Consider the following 12272-nt stretch of genomic DNA (forward strand, 5'->3'; position numbering starts at 1 on the left):
CTTGAACTTCAAATTGAACCTACTTGCTTTTGCTACTTGGTGAGTGTCAAGTATGTGTTAAATGCTTATGTGATTGAGATATTAGTTGTACAAGTGTTATACACGATACGTAAACTTGCCGAGCCGAGTGTGTACTTTATCGCACTCGTTCTCATTTGAAATGAATAACTCATGCTTGAAATGCTGAAATATATTAAATGCTTGGATTTATCAAATGCTTGAATAACATGAACACGTTTAACTCGTAAGTTCTGAGCGGAAGCATGTACCACACCGATTCGGGTGGGAGGTGCCTCTCATACCGTCTTAGTGCTAAAATCGGTTCCCTGAGCGATAGCATGTACCACACCGATTCGGGTGGGAGGTACCTCTCATGTCGACTCAGAACCATAAACAATGATTGGTAATTGTACATGAATATGTTTAACTCGTGAGCTCTGAGCGAATAGTATGTACCACACCGATCCGGGTGGGAGGTACCTCTCATGTCGTCTCATAACCATAAACCTTTCTAAGTCGATTGGAGCGATGTCTCATCGACTACTGGGCGATAGTATGTGCCACACCAATTTGGGTGGGAGGTACCCCTCATTCGACTCAGAACTATAAGCAAAACATAAGTCGATTGGAGCGATGTCTCATCGACCACTGAGCGATAGTATGTACCACACTGATTCGGGTGGGAGGTACCTCTCATTCGACTCAGACTCATAAATGGAATAAGTAAAGTTCTACGGACTATTAGATTGAAATTTGGCAAAGCGAGTGGAAATGAGCTCCTAAGAGCTCCCGTATCCTTCCTGAATGTGTTTTGTGAATATTCAGGAATTACTTGAATGTTATAGCTTCACCTCTCGTACCAACTTTATTGCTACTTGAATTACCTGCTTGCATGATTTTCTTGGCCTCACGAGCATTCGCTCACCCCGTTAGATTTGTTTTCCTTAACAGGAACTGAAATGGGAGGAATTTGGAGAAGCTTACTTGATGGCTCATTTGATTAGAATTTTGAATGTATTTGTTTAGACAACTTTTGGGATCTGTATATTTTGGGAATGTAAGGTATTTTTGATAGTTTTTGATGTAAGACTTGAACGTTTTGTAAGGAATTGACCTTTCTCTATATCTTCGACTTCTAGTATCGACTGGTTATTTTAAGTTTGACTTAAATTTGTACCGAGTCTTGGCGAGAGTTGGGCTGACATCCCGCGGATACCCTTGGATTCGCCCTTGGGAGAAGTGAGGGCGTCACACTTCCTTCTTCTGCTAGCCACGTTTGCATGAACAAGTTGGTATTTTCATCTCCTTTTTTGAGTCATTTGATCCTTGCTTTTTTTGCTCCAATAAATCTTCTCTTGTTTATAAGTTTTACTCAACCTTTTAGTAAGCCCTGCCATTTGAATTCTTTTCCCTCTCATATTGCTTTCCTTGACATTCCTAATCTCCTTCTTAATCTAGTTTATTAGTTTTCTAGCATTGTAGTTCAAGTTTTTGTTCCAGTTGAGGAGGGCCACCTGTACATTTTTATTTTCCCTTGAACCCTGAACAACCTGGAACTTCCTTGTTCCCCTTCCTAGGCTTCCTTTACAACTTCACCTACTCCTTTGCACTGAAGCCATCTCCTGCCAAATATAAACCTCTTTTTCCTTTTTCTTCCTATAGGCTTAGTATCAAGGATCAGAATGCAGTGGTCAGAAGCCTCATTTTCTATGTGTGTGCATTTTGCATTATCTACCTTATCTATCCACTATTTAGTTCCTAAAATTCTATCAATGCTCTCCCTGATCTACCCCCTCCTTATCCCAATTATTGCATCATGTCCAAGGAACTCCTTCAAACCCAACATCAATGAGGCTATTACTATTCATGAAAGAATTAAAGTCATTTAAGCTTGCATCAGACCTCCTTTTTCTATCCCATTTTCCCCATTAGACCTTATATTATTAAAATCCCCCATGATAGCCCAAGAATCCCCCCATAGTTGTTTCTTTTTAGTGATGAACTTCTATTGTTCTCTTCTAATTCCATCATCTGTACTACCATAAATGCAAATGCACTACCGGTCCGTATTTACTTCCTTATACTCAATTAAGAGTTCTATAGTGAAACTAGTGAAAAGTATTTTTTTAACCTGAAGCCCATTTTTCCATAGTACAGCCATACCACCAACCATACCTACAGGATTTACAACAAAGAGATTATCAAACTTAACATTTTGCTTAACAAAGTTCATGAAACTTTTCTTATTTTTGGTTTCAACCAAGAAAATTAACATTGGGGAGTGGAGTTTAATCACCTGCTTCAGCTAGGGAACTGTCAAGGAGATCCCTACACCTCAACAGTTCCACACTAAGACTCTCATTGACAATTGGGAACCCCACTAAGGGAGGGGTCCAACACCTCAGCAATATCCATCCATTGGTCACTCAAGCTTATGCTTCTTACTCTCTTTTGTTTCCCTCTTCATATTGGTTTTCCTCCTTTCTATCTTCTCCTATAATCAGTTTTCTTTTTCCTTTTTCCCTCTCAGCCTCCTTATTGGTTATGCTGCTTAGGGGTTTTCTTTTCCCAACTTCTTGAACTAGTCTTTTCCTCGTCTTGTTGGTTTTGTGGTTCTTTTTGTTATGCATAGTCCTTTAATTTTTTTTTTCCATCCATTCCCCACTACCTTCCCCATCCTTCTATTCCTTTAGTTTTCCACTATTGTTGGTTCAATCAGTTCTTTTCTCAGCTTTTTGGTCCCCATCAATCTACATTAACTCATTTAATTCTTCTTCTGTTTTAGCACTTACCTGATTTCCTTCCAATTTCTCTTTGTTGACCTCATTAATTATGATTTCAGATTGCTCTCCAGTGTTCTTCCCTGAGCAAACAGTCACCATATCTACCTCCCCCCTCTCAGGACTCACCATTTTCATATACCTATTCTCCTTATCCTTGTTTTCTTTCTCCATTTCCTTATCATCTTTTTTGTTCCTAATCTCTTTGTCCCTCCCTGTGTTTTGCTCTGGTTCTCTACACCGATGAAATTCCTCAATGTAAATTAAGAGTAAATTCTATTTTACCTCTTCGTCCCAATCACTTTCTTGTTCCTTTGATTCATCCCTCGCAATGTTTCTAGTCTCACTCTCATTTTTTTTTCTCTTGTTAGGACTTTTAGGGAAGCTAGCTCTCAACCAATTACCATATTGATTCTTCTTATCCATATTTGTTCCCTTCTTATTATAGTTCCTTTCATTATGACCAATCAGACCACAATAGAAATAGAAATCTGGACACTTCTCATGCTTAAAATCTACCCACCTCATTATACCATTAATTTGAACCATAGTTCCTCTAGGTAAAGATGAATACAAATCTATTTTTGCAAGTATTTTTAAGTGTCTACCTTCCTTACCTCCTCCTAGGAGGATTATTACTACACTTACTCTAGCAAAGATACTTCATATCTTCCTGCCTACTTCTTTTGTAACCCAATGGAGTTGGATGTGTGAGAACTTGAAAATTCATTTATATTTTCTTATAATTATCTTTTATTTTGAATGATTTAATTTATAATTTCTTTAATACTAATTTACTTCCCTTAATAGTTATAACAAATAATAGAGTCGAAAGTTTTACTTTTACTTTTATAGTTAGTATATGTTAGGGGTTTTTTTGGTGCATTAGGGTAGTGTGATCAATTGGTGAGGTGTGTGCACTAAATTTGGTGGATAAGAGCGAGTGTTAAGCAAGAGGGAGTATGTGATTAAAAGTGTTAAGAGTAAATTAGTGAATCATAAGTTAAAAGTACAAGAGAGACAAGGAAATAGGCTTGAACCGACTCGCACCGCTTGTTACTGGTCAAAGACACTATTTGACCAAGATTTTCTTTCCTTAATCTTCTTATTTTCCTTTTTATTTTCCCTTCCCTATTTTTCCCTAGGGTTGGCCGAAATTCTTGACTAAGAAAGAGAGGAAAAGAAAAAAAATGAGGAAAAATGGTTGATTGCCAAGCGTTGGCAATCAAAGCTATCTTTGACCAAAAGCTTTCTTCCATCTTTGTCTTTCCTATCACCAAAATTTCCTTCATTTTCCACCCTTCTTGGCCGACTCTTGACAGGAAAAAAGAGAGAAGAAAGCTTCAAGTTTCATCATGCTCTTGCCTTGATTGAGTGAGGAATCAACAAGAATTATTAGTTTAAACCGAAGAAAGTTGCAACAAGGTGATAAGGAGGCTTGTAGTGGGGTGATTTGGAGAGAAAAACTTTGGTTCTTCATTTTCTCCTTGTGGTTTGAAGATATTAAGTTGAAAACCTCTCCTCCTCTTACTTATCTTGCATTTTATTGGGTAGATGACTAGAATATAGAAATTTTATGGAAGATATCATGAATTTGTGAAGATTGGTGAATTTTCCAGCTTTGTATTATATTTTTCAGCCACGATATGATGGTATCTAGTCTTGTTATGGACTTGTATGAAGATTTATAGGATTAATATGACTTTTTAGCTTTCAAATAAGGATTTTCTAGCTTTACTTCCAAATTTCCAGTTTTAGTTGAGAATTTCCAGCTTAGGTATGTGATGATTATATGCTAGGTATATGATGTATATAGTTAGCTTTATGGCTAAAATAAGTACCCTATGTATCCTATAACTTGTAGACTCGATTGAGACTGTTTTGTTATGAAATGTTAGCTTTGCAATTTGAGGAAAAGTTAAGGCAAAATAGGGAAAGTGCTGCCCATTTTTCTTCTTGTGGGGTAAGTGAGTGAAAATGGAAGTAGAAGTGTGATTTGTGATCTATTTGGAGTTAGCCTACTTAAAGATGTTTAAGTTGACTTTGATGGTGATTCATAAGCTAAAATTTTGCCAAAAGTGAACATTTCTCAAAGAGGAAGTAACAGTCACTTTAAACGAGATTTTCTAGTTGCATATGACAAGCTATAAACTTAAAGGTTTCAATCATTTCTTTACCAAAACCAAGAGAGCGGGCATGTATTTTCTAAGGTTTATCAACCATTATGATTACTATTTAAATGAGTTTTATTTACTTGGTTTATCCTTGATATTAATAAGCGAAAATCATATATTTTGAAACCCTATTTGATTATATGTTGTTATACGACATTTTATCGCAGATTTTGACTCTAACCAGGGAGCTGGACCTGAGCTTGATTTTGATAAACAATGAATCATTGGTGAGTGTCTCCAATTGCATGACCGAACTTGATACTTGACTTGTTTGGTTAGGCAAGGGTGTACTTTATCACATTTACCCTAATTTGACTAATTGTTGTACACTGGTTACGAATGGTTTAATGTATATGTGTATGACTTGAATACTATTTGAGATCCCAACCCTATTGGTTAGTTGGTCGAATCAAGCCAGCAAAGGCTTGGTCGAAGAGACTGGCGAACCATAGGTACTATTTATTATTTATTGTGTAATCCATTGGATGTGGTACACTAGATTCGGTATACTTGAGTATAACCACCACTGTTAATGTTGGAGTTCGAACCCGGTAGGAGGTTTGATTGGTGGATGGTGTTGGAATAAGTGGTGCTCTACCGGACTTGCTACAGTACTTTGAGAATTGACGGAGTGTCAACTGTTTCTTGACAAGCTATTACCGAATTGGCTTGCAAGAGCGAACTATATCCTTATGCCTGGAAGTGTCGAATACCTATTTAACTTGTTACTTGAAATGTTATTGCTTACTTCATGAACTTTTGTACTCGTTCACTTTGAGATTTCAAGTTTTATATGATGGTCAACTTGTTACTTGTTACTTGCATGATGTTTTGGAACCTCACTGAGTTTTAACTCACCCCTTTAGTTTTGTTTTCCTTACAGGGGGTGCGAGCATGGGTGTGAGGCTGGGACAGGCTGGTTTTGTCTAGACCTTTTGACTTTTATCTCTATGCTAGCGCCAGTGCTCGATTAGGGTTAGGAGTTCATCTGGAACTATCTCTTTTGTTACCTTTGGGCACATGTATAAATGTACATTCTAAATTTAGGGAATTGTTGTATCTTTTACTTTTGAAGTTATAATTCAGCTTTGAAACTGTGCGAGTGAGTCCTGACGGGAGCTAGGTAGGCGGTCCGCAGAACCCTGAGATATGTCCTAGGGAGAGGTGGGATCGTCACAGGATGTTCTAGATCTGAACCCATATGAGTGTCTTATTGAAAGCATTTGCCTCTTCTTCCAACTCTACCTTCCATTTCTTGAGAATTAGAAGTTGACCATCATAGATCCATGGCCTTCTGCTTAGCACTTTCTCCCTATCTTTCTCATTTCTAAAACTGAACTGAAACATATTTGCCTTTACTTCTGTGACCTTTTGTGAGGATCGGAAAAATTTTCTTATCTTATTTTATTTTATTTCTTTGAATACATTTTTGTTACTTTACCGTATTGCCTTCATTTCCTAGATATTTTTACAAGTGAGTCAAGTTTTTAAATCATTTTTCTTGTATAAATTAGTACATGTTAAGTTTATAATGCATTATGAAAGTAGGACCCGCTAATGCTGTATGTGGGATCAATTTTTGAAGATTAGAATGAGTTTTGTGCAAACGGATATTATTTTATAAAGTGTTAAGGGATAATTAGAGGTTGGATAGATATTTTAGTGATTGGAAGACAATAAGATGAGGATTAACCCCTGGATGCCATTTGTCATTAAGGCCTTGGACCTTAATCTTTGACTAACACAAGTTTTAGTCTTCATCTTGAAAAAAAAATTGACCAAAAATTTCCTTCCCTTTCTTTCCTCTTGGCCGACCTCTTGGAGAAGAAAATGAGAGAAAATAAACTCCATTTCCAACCTAGAAATTCTTGCTTGAATCTTGATATTTCACCATAAGTTTGCAATCCAATCCATAGGAAGTAACTTTAAAGAAAGAGGAAGACCTTGGGTGGAGGAATTTGGGGAAAAAAAAAGCTTTGGTTGCTCTTCTTTATAGGATTAAAGGTAATCATGGTTTGAAACCATTTCTTTTCTTTTAACTTGCATTTGAGTGGATTTAAGGCTTGATTTTTGGTGGATTCTATGGAAAATTTCATAGTTTTTGTAGTGGTTTGGAGATTTCAACTTTGATGGTTAAATTTCAGCTTTGATATGATGCTTTGAGCTTGGCCATGATCTAGTAGCTTTGCTATGTGAATTTGCTAGCTTTTATATGTTATTTTGGCTTGATTATAGAAATTTTCAGTTTGTAAAGGAAAATTTCAGCCTAGGGTTTTTATTTTCCAGCATTATTATGGTAGTTCTTGAACTAGATAATTGACTATTTTGGGTGGCTTTGTGGCCTTAAACAAGTGTACTTTATAGCCTATAAATTGCGGTTGTGATTGAGGTTAGATTGCTGTGAATATTGGTGTTGAGTTTGGATGGAAAAGTTAAGAAAATAAGGGGAAGTGTTGCTGAAAATTTTTCCACAGGAGACTCTGAGCAGTTTTGGGAAATCTGTTATATCTTGGTATAGAAAAATCCAAGTTACATTTTGCTTGATGCGTTTGAAACTAAATTCAGAGTGCATTCTACCGTGAAAATTTTAGAATTTTTCTCAATTCCTTTGAATATCTATGATTTTCCAAAATTGACTGAATTTTCACACCTGCTCTGTTTTTCTACCTGATGAAGCAGCAACTTGAGACTGGAATTTGACTGATTTATGGACAGAATCTTTCAAATATGTATTCTGGAAAATTGTAGTTCTTTGAGTCTATTTTCCAATGGTATAAAGTTTATAAATTTTGAGCTTAAGAAACTTACGATATGATTTTTCAAACAGTATCATGCAAAACTAGAGAAAATTCTGTTTTCTGAACTTGTTCTTGCTTCCATTTCCAACTTTAAGTTGGAGTTGTTAAACCATTTTGAACTTGATTTTATGAGTGGAATTGAGGTTTAAATGAAAGGAAATGAGTTTCTTCAAATCATTTTAGGTCGAACAATTTCCAACTTTGTATTTTGAAAGTCTTGCTCTAATTTCTTCAAACGTTTGACTATAATTGATACGCTTGTGCTCCAAATGACTTTTGCAATGTTGATTTAGTAGGCACATGAGGTTTTCTCCTCGATTGCAACAAGAAAATATTATATTTTGATAGGTTATATGGGCATAAAACTTGTAAATTGATGCATTTTCTAAATGAAGTTTTGAAACCTCAATTTCTTCATGTATCTTGGCTTTGTAATGCTAGTCTTTTAATATAGTATATGACCACAGGACTTGAGAGAGCTCAAGAGGTCGAACCAGGGTTAAAATGAAGGGTTGCAATTGATTGGTGAGTGTTTCAATGCATGTTATTTGATTATGCATGACTTGAGAAAATGATATTATTTGCTTAAGTGCTCTCCTTTGAATGACATGCTAATAAGTGAATGACTGTTATAATTTTCTTGTCTTGTTAATTTGCTATGAGCGCATCTTCACATTGCATGAATGTGTGATAAATGTGCAAGAATGTAGGCCAATGTGTACTTTATCGCATCAGCTGAACTGAGCTTAACCCTACACCGGCACCCTATCCGAGACCTGCCATTTGCGAGGTCGGATCAGCTGGACAACTTTGAGTTTATAACTTACCAATGTTAAGTGCAAAGCTCAAAACTCTTTGTCGAAAGGCCTTGAATACAATGTTTAATGTTAAATGAGGGGATTGTTGATTTTTTGAAGGGCATAAGGTCACTGTTAAATGAGGGGATTGTTGATCTTTCGGAGGACATAAGATGAGAGTTCGGAGGTTATAAGGCGGTAAAATGTAGGTGATTGTTTATTGGCAGTTATAAAGTGAATGTTGCTCCCTGTGAGCCCCGTATCCTTTTAGTGTTTAAATTATTGTTCATCCTTGTATTTACTTGAACGAATAATTGAATGCATGCATGAATGTTATTGTTTATCAAGTATTTTTCATTGAAAGATTTCTATTACAATTAATTGCTCCACTACCAGTTTCTCAAATTGAGTATTGATTTACTTGAACCTATATTACTTGGGAAAACGTGCTTACATGTTAAATTGTGTTATTCTCTTATTTTGCCTGTTTACCTGAAATGCTCACTAAGCGTAAGCTCATCCCACGTTTTGTTTTCCTTAATAGGATTCGGATCCGAGAGTGCTCAAGAATACTATTGGAATGTTTTGAGAGACTTTAAGTTTTTATTTTAGTGGAAATGACTGTAGTGTATATATTTTTGGGTTGTAGTTAGGATAGACACCGAATGATGAATCTTTTGTACGCGAACCTATGTAATAGCTTTTGGATGTATGTAAATGTTATTTTGGAATGTAATGAATATTATTTTGGTTAGTTTAGAAATTTTAAATAATTCTTGCTATGGATTGTAGTGAATCCTAACGAGAGTTGGGTAGGCGGTCCGCTGACTCCTCTAGTTCACCTCTGGGGAAAGTGGGGCTGTCACACTTTTAGATTTTTTATCTGAGACCACATGCTATTGGCAAAGTTTTTCATTTCTAAAATGTTCACATATTTTTCTCCCCAAACCTTCCCAATGAGGCATCTTACATTCATTAACCCCTTTTACCACTTCCTCATCTTCTAAGCAGACAACTCCTCTCTCATTGGCCGATAATGTGAATCTTCTTAGAATATCTTCAATGCTTTCCATCTCTATGAATCCCACAGACCAGAACCCTTCGAATCTAGCTCCTGCTAGCTCAATGTCAGAGTTCGGAATCAGAACAAGATCTACTCCTGCTTTCCTCCTTTTTTCCCCAGTTCCAGTCGGATAAGACACTAAGACTAATTGATTTTTTAGTTAGAGAACTCCTATATAACTACAATCCTACAGAGCTTTGTGCTATCTCAATATAAACTCAAAGCATTTTCCAAGATCAAAAGTTGGATTGATGGTTGTTATGGCTATCAACTCAAAAATTCTACTACTATAGACAGATTGATTATGCTTAGACTAATCTCGATCTAAGAGTGAGCGATAAGAAATTCAGCAACGTTGAGAACTTGGTTTTTGAATCTTAATATTTTGTGCTAGTACTAACTCCTACGAATGGGGGATTTCTATCTCTAAAAAAGAGGAAGATACTCTCAAAGTTAGAGATTCATAGGCTTGAATTACTCCTCTGCTTGTGCTAGTGGATTGGCAAGAATTTTCCTATTTCCTCCGCCACCTCCCTATCTTTCCCCCTCCTCCCTCTTTATCACCTCTGATGTTTTGATCAATATAAAGAAAAGTTAAAAAAGTCAAATTTTGAGAATTCCTCTATTCCCAAAATGGCTCTTAACTGCACTTCGGCGCTCTCCAAAAGTACCAGACACCACCACTGTTGTACATGCAAAAGCAAAACAAACAGTCGAACCATTTAATATCCAAGGGATCCCAAACTTCTGAAGCTCCTCCAAATTCGACCATTCCAAGACTTCCAAGCATAATTATTAAACCCAATCCAGGGAGGAACCTAGCGAAAGAGATGGGTCAACGGGTTACTAATTCAACCTATGGGTTAGTGGTCTAACCGGTGGGTCACTAAATATACTTAAATATTATGTTTCATAATGTTTTATATGGTTAAAACTATAATAAATTATACCATAATAAATGCTCAGTTAGTCTAATTTATTGTAGACTCATTAATTCTTTTAAGAATCAAAATTTCAAGTATAAAATTTTATCTAAGTGTAATTATCTAGTTTATTTACGAATTTTAAGTGAAAAGGTTATTAGGAACGACATTTGCCTTTAAAATGAATTGTGTAATATGTTATTTTTTAAATCCATTTCATAACTTATAGAGTTTGGGGAATAATAAAATTTTATTAAAAGATTCCAAAAAATTTTGTTTTGAAAAAATAAAATAAGAATAAAAATCTAATATAAAATATAAGAAGGATTAAATAGCCAACAAATGGGCTATTGGTCCAATAGTGATTGCACTTGTACGCATGAGATCCCATGTTTGAACCATCACTTTAGCATCTTCTTAAAATATTTCTCACAATAGCATGCTAGACCAAGGTTCCTTACAAAATTGGCTGGTTCACCAGGTTGACTGTCAATCCAATGAATTTATTGCTTAAACAATCCAATTAAAGACCTAGCTCGGCTCAATTGCTGGTTTATCAGGTTGATCGGTTGAACCACCAGGCCAGGTTGGGTTTAATAACACTACTTCCAAGTATTTAAACAATCTCCCAAGACTCTGAAAAGAGAGAAAGTGAGAGGGAGAGATATCTGGGTTATCTCTAAATTGAGGAAAATCGTCTCCATTTCCTAATAATAAAAAGTTGAAACTAAGAACCCCTAGTCTGTGGCTTTCTTCTTTAGATCATAAGGCAAGCTTTCCCTTTTGTTTTTTTCCCCATATCTTTCTTTTCACACAATTCTTCTTTTTGCTGCTCGCTTTGACTGTAGCACCATCAAAAGTGACGGAAATCCAGACTTGGGTTATGTACTCGATGATTAGGCTATTAATTTTGGGGAAGGGCGGAATGGGCAAGGGAGGCAAAGGGGAGCGGAGATAATTTCTGGCAAGGAACTGAGCAAGTGGTGTCTATAGTGGTAGCGAAGGGGTGAGTCGCTACTTGATAACCCGAATGGAAAATGATCTAGAAAAGTCAAAAGTTGTTTGGACTTTTGAGTGAGAAAGCGTTTTGGTTAAAAAAAATACTATAATGGTATGGCATATTTTGCACTACTCGGTCTACAGGCCCAATTATAGACCCAGGCTATACAAGTTTTTTGCCTTCTTATATTGCAGTTTTAACCTTTATTGGCCAAATACCTTGACTAGTGGTGGGAAAGAGGTAAGATGTGGTGGCACTATTGTAGAAGGCCTAAATTAGAACGGAAACTATAATTTAAGGACTATATTGGTCAAAGAAAAAAAAAACCTATTAAGGATGAAATTGATTTTAATGAAAAAGTTTAGGGATCAAATTAGCAAAATTCCTGACTTGTTTTCCAAACTCCAATGAGTGTCATTATTGGTGGCACCATTTCCATTCCTTGAATCTCTTAAACCAAAGACCTCTCAAATTTACCCAAATATTTCCCCTCAATTATTGCTTGTGACCTGTCATCTCTTTTGGGTAGACATGACCACGATTTCAGGACCGTAGTTTCGATTCTTTTGAAAGACAGAGCTTGAACTGACCTTTATAGGGATGGTTATGATTATGATTCTTGAACCTCCAGTTCTGGTTTCAATTTCGATTTTATTCCAATTAATGTTTTGACTACTTCTAGTTATGATTTCGTTTCTTTTAGTTATGTTTAAACATTTATTATTATAAAATTGATT

Source organism: Coffea eugenioides, chromosome 9 (genome assembly GCF_003713205.1).
Source record: "Coffea eugenioides isolate CCC68of chromosome 9, Ceug_1.0, whole genome shotgun sequence".
NCBI classification, from domain to species: domain Eukaryota; kingdom Viridiplantae; phylum Streptophyta; class Magnoliopsida; order Gentianales; family Rubiaceae; genus Coffea; species Coffea eugenioides.